The sequence below is a fragment of the Oryzias melastigma genome, linkage group LG18, assembly GCF_002922805.2.
Source record: "Oryzias melastigma strain HK-1 linkage group LG18, ASM292280v2, whole genome shotgun sequence".
NCBI classification, from domain to species: Eukaryota; Metazoa; Chordata; class Actinopteri; order Beloniformes; family Adrianichthyidae; genus Oryzias; species Oryzias melastigma.
Genome location: NC_050529.1, coordinates 4899837 through 4910093, shown reverse-complemented (window position 1 = coordinate 4910093; position 10257 = coordinate 4899837).

The window sequence follows — 10257 nt, the reverse complement described above, 5'->3', positions numbered from 1 at the left end:
AAGTTGTGCGTAGATGATAATAACAGTTTTATGCATCTAATCAAAGAAATTATACAACAAAGATGTTATAAAAGTGGAAGAAACGGTTAAAAAGTATCTAATTTGATTTAATTGTGTTGTTTTTCAGAGATGTTTGGCTTGTTTGCTACCAATGGACCTCTTCATCACCGCTCCCTCATAAACTCCTCCACTCCCTCAGATTTTTACTGCTTCCTAACAAAACCAGGATCTGTCATCTACACAGCTTTTTTCATGACTACGATCTTTATTCTCCTCCCTCTGTACACCTTCATCCTCTACTGTGGTCTCCAAAAATGGATTCAAATGCGCTCTTCTTCATCAGGAGCAGCAATCAGTCACTCCGACAGCTTCACCTACCACATCGTTTTTGTGGAGCTGATTGGTTTGCTCGGCTGCATCACCTGCTGCATTGGAATTTACAGACAAGACGTTCTTGTGCTGGGTGATGCATTCTACCCTTTGACTTTTTCTTGGCATGGTCAGGCGTTGTTTCACATCCTGACTTGCGTAGAGCGCTACTTAGCCGTCGTTCATCCCATTGTCTACATGAAATTTAGGAATGAAAGAGGAATCAGGATCAGAAATATCATGAATGTTTGTGCTTGGCTGATCACGTGCGTTCTGATGGTTCTGATAATGACAATACCGCCCATCATCTCTGTGGATTTCTGCATGATGGTTTTAACCCTATCAATTGTTACCTTCTGCAGTCTGTCTGTCCTCTGGGTTTTGACTCGACCAGGTCCAGGAAAAGAGGGTGGGGGCAGAGAGGTGGTTGACCCGTCAAAGAAGAAGGCGTTTTATACCATTGTGATGATTCTTGGAGTGCTGCTGCTGAGGTTTGTCTGGGGTTCGATTTGGGCCAGATATTATGTGTCAGGAGAAAACATTGATTGTGTAATGATGACGTGTGACACTTGGTTCTTCCTGCCCAGTAGCCTTGTGTTGCCTCTTTTGTTTCTTAACCGAGCAGGAAAGCTGGTGTGTTGTAGGAAAAACAAATAAAGTGGCCGCATGTACGATGACAAGTTCTCTCCTTAACTTTGTGCTTTCTTATGTGGTTCAGATGACCCCATCCTTCTATTGATGTGTGATCCCTCCCATGACAAAGGTGATAAAGGCCACGGACACCAGTGAAGATAAAAAATCCTTCCCAGTAAACATTTCAATGTGGGCCCCATATGGTGGGCGACCATGGAACCCACGGACAAACCCACCTGGGACCCACCAATTCAGCCCAAAGGAAAACCAAATGGAGCCTACACTGAAATGTTCACTGGGTCAAAAAAAAAAGTTCGGTACAAATCTCTGCCAAATCACTGATGCGAAACAGTGGATGCTGCCTTGCTGTGGTGACCCTAAATGAGATAAGCCGAAAGGTGAAGAAGGTACAGTGTCTAATGGGGTCCAGATGACCCCACTCCCAACGTCAACATACCTAAGAGACCACGAGGGTTAAGAAGATCTGACAAAGCATTTTTAAATGTTTGATTAAATGTTTCCTTATTGTTACTAGCCTTGATCTTTGTATTTCGCTCTTCTTTTCTGTAGCTTTAACGATTTTCTATAAACCCTGTAGACATGAATAAAGATAATACAAAAAAATGACATTTCTGTGTGTAAACTCTATTTATTTCCCTTAATAGTACCACATTACTGAGAAATATGAATCAAACACCTTAGTTACATCAATTTGTCAAAAGTATGCTACCATAGCTACGTTGTCATAAACCTGTAGATCATAGGAATGGCCAAGCCCTTTGTGGCCTACGAGTGAGAGAGTTTGGCCATCCCTACTCTAAAGCAATCAAGATTGTGTTCTTTGCATCTTCTCAACACATTGACCTGTTAGGAGTAAAGAGAATTTTGGATTAGTCCTGAACAAAATGTAACCCTGGCATGGTTTGTAGCTTTGCTCTGTTAAGGGGATATCTAGGATTTGGTGTAACTGTCATGAGACTTGGCCTTTGTAAGTGAGCATGCACAGTGACGTCTGTACGTGGAACCCAGTTGGGCAGTCAATACACGGCTTCATGAGTGATGTTGCTGTGTAAGAGCTGTATAAATCACAACGGCCACACGATGGGGAAGCATCAACAAATTCTTGTTGATATCATGCTGCCTCCCAATTTTTTGAAAATTGTTGCTATGGTCATAAACTTAGACGGCAGTAGTCGGGCGTGCGGAATAACCGCTTTTTTGTTTTTACATCCCCAGGCTACTGGGCATATGGCGGTGCTTGACATGGACATCTGTAGTCAAGAGACTGTCCATTTAGTGCTGATGCCAGCCAGGGATCAGGCCGCCCAACTATTGATTTCGTAATGGCATCATCCCCGCCTATCACTGGACTGCCACCACGCAACCTCCAAATGAGTCCCAGGCAGCCAATGACCTTGTCCGGTCATGGTAAATTTTTTAACCTTCATAAAGCTTTCCTGCTATGGCACAGTGTGTAAAATACCACTGCTGCCTCCTGTTTACAAATGCGGCAACCTGCGGAATTTGCTGAAAAAATTGCATTTAGGTTGCCTCGTGGTGGTATTTGGGATATGTGACTGTAGAATAATTATGGTTTACACTATGGATTTGTAATTCTGAGGTTTTTATTTCTAGCCACTATTTAATAGGCAATAGTGCACCTTTTAATAATCTTTACACACTGAATTAGTCAACCATTTTTAATTCGGAATACTCTTGAGCTTTGGCTTGTTTATTTTTATAGTCAGCAGAACACATGAAGTGAAGATGGTGATCCACTTTGTCTTTTTACATTGTGAAAGACGATCATTTTTGGTTTTGTTTTCTTCAGACCAAGCTCCAACAGACTCGAACTCTAGACTTGAGGCCCAACTCAAGCTATATAATCGAGACCCAACAACCTTAGATTGGGCAGTAGGAGCCATATTCCTAACAAACCTTCATATGCTGGACTGTTTTCTGAACGTGGCACACATTGAAACTCAGGGAACTGGACTTTTAAACACATATATGGAAGATGGACCATAGATTCCCTCTTTTGAACTGGTCACAATTGTTCTGTTTTTTCCAAATGTAAATACATATTCACTCTATACATATTGGTCCGTGTCGGTTTTCATTGTGAAACACTTCCTCTGATACAAATTTACAGTTCTGGTACTAGCTTGGTTTATGGTTTATCAAACTGTCAGGTTCCAGCACACATGTTGCCCTTCAGTCATCCAGAAGCTCCATGATAACTCTACGAAAAGGCGCTTTGTCTCTGGCATTTCAAAGCATTGATCAAGGCAAAGAAAAAAAAAAATAAAATAAGAAAACATACCTCTTCAATACCTTGTACGTGTGTACCATTGTGTTGGGACATATGCAAACTTTATTAAATTAGGCCCTCACTAAACAAACTGTCCAACCATAACAAAGAAGAGGGGTCAACCTCAGAATGGAGGTTTTGGTTCCTGCTCAGCTCACCTAAACATGGTCTGACAAGCATGAATGTGTATGTAGGAACAGGCTAATACAACTGGGACTGTAAAGTACTTAAGGCTTTGAGAAAATAAAAAATAGACTAAATGGATCTACTACAAAAAAATGTTGGTTTTTGGCACCCCTGCATGAGCAATCTTTACAGCTGCCTCCAGAATTCAGCGCCAAGAAAACACAAACCAAATGACTTTCTGTTAACAAATTCTCTGTAATTGTTCTTTAAGAACTTTACATTTTACAGGAATTCAATTGTTCACCCAAAGCAAACATTTAATAGATTTTGCTTTAAAAAATGTACCAATTACCACCAGAAAGAAAAGTACCACACTTGTACCAATTTGAGTTCTCTATAGTACATTCAAGTGGATGAAGAAAAAGTTTCAAATGTCTTGTAGAATGATACAGAAAGAGTTACATTTGTATGTTTTTTAAGGATGAAATAAAGGAAAAAATAAAGAATCAAAATATATTTATTGATTTCATGTTTATCATTTTACATTTTACCCAAAGATGGGACACCCTGACCTAAAACGACCAAAAGAAAATTAAGAAACAAACAAAGCCCGCAAAGTAAGACCGCCAAGTTCCAATCCCAAACTAAAATAACAAAACCCACTAGTCTAAGACTGCTGAGGACAAAGAGGGTAAAAGAGAGTCAAGTAAACCAGCTCCTCAGCCTGCTGAGGTCTTCTCTGTCTTCAATAGCCAGCCTGTGCCAATTAAGGCGCGTTGGCCACACCGAGCAGGTGAGCAGAAGGACTGGATGGAAAAAGCTCCAGCAGTAACAGCAGGTTGTTGGGAAACAACAGCTAGATAAACCCGTTGTTTGTGGAAAAATAATGAATTTTTGACCCCATTTATGTTTTTAAAAAAATCCCAAAGAAGTATCTCCTGAGTATAAGTCGCACCCGTCCCCAAACTATAGAAAAACAAAGGAAAAAGCAATTTATACTCTTGAAAACTACAAAAGATAATTGCACAGTATCAAGTATGCACTTTAGTACAATTCCCAAGCTTCCCCGCTCTGTGCAGGTACAGGAGTGGTAACACCAGACTGCTGGGCAGCTGAAACCACACGGCAACCATCATTGTCTCACAGGAAAAGTTTTGGTAAAAAAATTGCACAACAATCCAAGTGGTGCTCCCAAAAAACCTCAACAGCAGAACTCCAAATATGGACACAATGGTGTAGAGTGCCCTCTGCTTTGATTGGTTGAGTTTATCTTGGTTCTGCTCTCCTGGACCTGGACGAACCAAAATGTGGAGAACCATAAAGCTACAGAAGGAGTCGACAGCTAAAGAGACCACCACTAAACAGAAATCCACAATGAACAGAACACTGTAAAATTTGATCAAACTCATTGATGCAATGCAACACAACCAGACACAGAGAATGCTGAGGTTTCTGACTCGGACTCCTCGCTCGTTCTTCAGTCTCATGTAAACGATGGCATGAACGACGGCCAGGTAGCGCTCCACACACGTGAGGAGATGAAACAGGGTCTGTCCGTGCCAAATTAAGGTTGCCATGCAACTGTACACAGTGAAATTATCAGCGTTCTGCACACTGTTGGTGGCAATAAGAATCACCAAGCTACCAAAGACGCTAACCATCTCCATGGAAACCATGTGGTAGGCGAAGCAGTCCGAGTGACTCGTGGCTGGTTTAGAGGAAGTCTTCTGCCACCTCTGTTGGAGACCGTGGTAGAAGAGGAAAAGGCAGAGGGGGAGCATCAGGGCAACATTTACAACATGAAATCCTTTAAAAACGAAAATGTTGGGTTTGGTCAGAAGGCAGTTGAGCTGTGAAGACATTAAGATCTGTGGGACAGGGAGGATTTCCTCGAGGAGAGAGGAGTTGAACATGTCTGGAAAAAAAGGAACAAAGTCTAAGCACTACCGTTTGCTCCTTGATGACTTTGAATTGTTTCCTTTCAATAAGACACTAAGAAATCTGTACTTTTTTTACAAAGTAGACCAACTTACATGTAATTATGAATGATAAGAATAATTTTTAAAAGTGGAACGATAACTTAGAAAGGGGGAAGGTTGTTTTAATTCTTAAACACTGGAGCTTTAGCAGCTTAACTGTCAAATTTGCATTAAAAAATAATAAACTACAATAAAGTAAGATCAATTATTTGAGTATTCTCATAGATGTAAAAAACGAAAAATATTTACCAGCATTTGGATTCTCCATCCTTCTACAAAATGAAGAAGAAAGTTCAGTTAAATGAAGCACAAGTCATCTTTTTCCATTTTGTGGAGGCACATTTTCAGTGAGAGATACATTGATTTATTTACTTGTCACTACACTTTTTAAATTAATGTCATAAACTGAGTAGAGCACAAACCTCAGCAGTCGAGTGTTTTTCTGAGCTCATTCGTTACTGAACCTTCACATACAAACTCTTGAGGCTCCGCCTCCTTTTTCTGTCAGAAAATATTCAAATCAAACACATTTCATTTGTGCAGACATCAGCGTTCGCGGGTCTTTCATGAAACATTGTCGTGTTTCCTGAGAACACGGCGAGGTAAACATGAAAGTTCTTCTTGCCTTTGTCATTTAAAACAAAGGAAATGTGGAGTTTGTGTTGCAAAATGAAACAAAACATCAGATTTAACTTGGGTTTAAAATGGTTATGGTGATGGTCATGTTACCGAACAGACTTTAAGAAATAGAATTTTGTCTGTTATAAGATTAACTACAAACCCAGAGGCGTAGTTTGTGGAATTAAACGTGTTATTCCTGCGACTTTCTGAAATTCCCATTTTTCTTTTTTTTCTTCTTTTGAAAATTAGGCATGAATTCTAAACTATTTATTACTGACACAATTGTAATTTCCACCAGACTGTGTTCAAGACACAGCCGGAGGTCTTGCTGCGCTACAGAAATGTGAAACTCAAACACAAAATGAGCCAAAATTTTAGATATGAACAAGTCTTGAACCAGACAAGTTTTATTTTTTATTTTGATTCCAGGACGGAGTTGCTGAGCTCTAAAAGTCACGCCTCCTTAGAGAAGATTTTGGAGACAGAGGGCTCAGATCAACATGTAAAATGTATTTTTAAGACATTTAGTTTGTGGGATTTTGGTTAGAAACTCCGTAATCATATTTTAAACTCTACAGGGAACCTTTTTTATTTTCATTAAAAAAAAAAACTGTCATACAGGGACTTTAAAGGTTTCTATATTTACAGTACAAGACTAAATACAATAATGAGTTCTCACAATGAGATATACTTATGGTTAATGACTCTCCATGTTGATATTTTTACATTTAAATCATTAAACTAAAAAGTGGTCAGTCACAATTGGACTTATGTGTCCCATTTAGTGCAGGACTATCTAGATAACTGAACGGCTGTAAGAGCGGCAGAACCACAAGTCAAGACACACAACAAGCCAATGTATACAATTTCAATGAAACTGTGTAACAATGTGATGCCTGAACATGCACTACTAAGTTATGGTGCAACAAACAGTAACATTTAAACTTTAACTCCCATAATGCATTCTGATATTTCCATGAAATTACCTAACAAAATAGAGTTTGTAGCTACCAAACTGACTGGGAGACAAATTAAATGTTTTCAAGATGGCCGATTTTTTTTTTTTTTTTTTTTATAAAATTGCGCTCTCCCTTACTTTCCCATAATGCTCAGCTTTTTATTGTAAGAACCTATAAATAACATGATTTTATTCTCCTTTTTGTTTTCCCCATTGCGTTGCAATTTACAGTATCACACCATAAAACATCAAAAACAACTGAATATTGTCAGATTTTCACCCAGTTTCCACTGAGGTTTACAGTATTATACTATTAAAGCTTCACTTTAATTTTACATCAAAGGTTTAGAAGCATTGTGGTGTTCAGTGTCTTGCCCAAGGGCACTTTGACACATGGGCGGGCAAGGCAACCCTCCAATTTAGAGGTCGGCCACCCAATAACAAACGAACTACCAGTCCTTTGTGATTGTTTAGAACGAAAACGACAGTATCCATTTTATTTCTTATGGTTCACATTTTAAGGCGAGCTTTTGTAAGATACTATTAGTGAAAAACCCAAAACAAAGGAATTCTGTCAGACTACGGAGCAAGACAAGATATGATTTGCACATTCAAATTACATACAAATAAAGTAGTCATATGTTTATGGTAGGGTGGGACGACATGGATAAATGATTTATAACGATGAAAATTGGGATCACCTGGTCAAAAAAAGAGCTGTTGAAAACAGTTGTACATTTTTATTGAAGGTTAGGCCTCAGTATACATAGCAGATTCAATTTTAAATACAATAAAGCATTTGGTCATAACAGTATCAGTGTATTATTATTCCAGTGGGCAGAGACTAACTAAATGGGCAAAACACATCACTATAATACAATTTATAGAAATGTTTTTAACGGTTATGTGATGAATAATATTAGTGCTTATTGTTTCTGCAACAAACAGACACGTTTTTCCTAATGTTGAGCAGGAACAGCAGCGGTAATACCAGGCTACTTGGCAAATTAAGCCAAACACAAGACGATAAAATCACACAGGAGATTTCTTCCACTGACATTAGCAGCACAGTCCAGTAAAAATTCCAGGAAAACCTCAAGGTAAGAGCTACAAAAATGGTCCCAACAATGTAGAAGGCCTTCTGCTTTGAATGGTCAACAAAGACCCTGGAGCCCACGTGATCTCCAGGAGGAGGATGAATCAACGCATACAGAATAGACAAACTGCACAGGGACACCACCAACAATCCGAGAACCACATTACAGCCATTTAAGATGAGATGATTTTTCATAAAAAGCAAACCAAACTCTGCAAAGGACATCAGCCACACACAGCCGACACAGATATTTCTGATTCTCAGTTTGGAGACCTTCTTTATGCTCCGGTACTTGATGGGATGAACTACAGCTAAGTAGCGGTCTAAACATAACAAGACGTGGAAATAGAGCTCTCCGTTCCATAGGAAGGATGACAGATAGGTGCCGGCGTTAATCAAGTCTAGGTTGGGTTGGAATATAGCGCAGCAAAAAAGAAGGTACCCAAGAACGCCGATCAGCTCCATTGTCATCAGGTGGTAGGTGAAGCAGTCGGAGTTGCTCCACATTTTTGCTCGGGAGCCTCGTTGTTTGAATGCATGGTGGAGGATGATGATGCAGACGGGGACGAAGAAGACAATGTTGGTCATGTAGAAGGTGAGGAAGATGTAGGAACCTGCTGTGAGGTTCAGGCAAGACAGTTTATAAGGAACAGATGTATTAATGATGGAAGGCAGGAAGGATTCATTGGTAGATGATGAGGTTTGCTGCATTTCTGAAAAAAAACACACACAAATGCTTATGTTATTTTTTTTAACTGTATGACAAACCAAAGTTTTGCTCTTAACTACAAATTCATGCAAACTTTATTTTAGATCACATGACTCCTGTCATACAAACCTCTCTGAAGGATCCAACATTGTAAATACTTAAAAAAATGTGAAGTCTTTCTTTTCTGAAAAGTAAATATCTCAAAGTGATCTTCTTAAAAGTAACAATTTTAACTTTTTAAATTGTAAATTACTTCCTAGGAGTGTAAGAAAATGACGATTTAGTCAAATATCGTGATACCTCATTTGGCGGTTCTTGTATTCATTAAAAATTCTGCCAAGACGAGATTGAAATATCTATAAGCGAAAACTTTCAAGTGAACTTTCAATTCAAACTGAATTTATTTTAAGAGTCTTTTAAAGATTCTCTTTGAATATTGATACCGAGTGTTGCAGTGAAGTAACTTTTGCGAGTGAGCAAACTGTAAGACCCGGTATAAAAATGACTGACCCCCACTAGGCAGTCCCAGATCTTCACCTGCTACTACTAAACTCTCCTAAGACAAAATCCACAAAAGAAAGAGCTTCATTAGTTTCATTCATTATTAACCATTATTTATTCCTTTTAAGTTTAAAAACCTCTTTTGCAAAGGAGTCGCGGCCAAGAACAATAAGATAACCAATAAAATATTAGAGCACTAAGAAAATCAAAACAATTAAGTCACCCTCTGATCATCTTTTTATCTATTGTCTAAAAGTTCCCAGTATTCCTTTAGTTTTGATTTTGTTGTTTTAAGACAAAATTTGAAAAAAAAATGTTTTCTTGAACAGTTTGTGCAGAGCAGCAGAAGTTGGAAGGACTGATTATTCTCTAAAACATCTTTAAAAAGTCATAATTAGGAATATATTAATAGTTTAGCTGCTAAATGTTTTCATTGATACACTAACCTGTGTGTTCATGCGATCTCTCCGCTCAGATTCTCCTTTCTCAGATGAACAAACGTTTTGTACAAAGACACATTTGTACATTTTCTATGACCCCACCTTGTTTTTGACAGTTTAGTTTAAATGTGGTTCATTAAAAAAAAAATATATATATATATATCAATCAACAACTGAGTGATTAATGAGAACTCTTTAGGAAACTCCCACATATAAATCTATGGAAACCTCAACATTCACGCGGATGCAGCCTGTGAGGTTATTGTTTGCATTACGATCAGTGCAATTTGTTTCTGTGTACATTGCAAAGTTGGCGTTGTATGTGTGACAGCATGTTACAAAACTCTGCTGCAGAGCAGTGGAAACAATTCAAAAGATAGAAAGACAGAGTTTGTCGTTATTCAAATAAGCATCAGTCACTATGAGTGATCAGTTTAGGAAACTAAATATTTTAATTATTTTAAACTTTGCAAAACAAATATATTTTTTATTGTAAACTAGAGAAATTATGTAA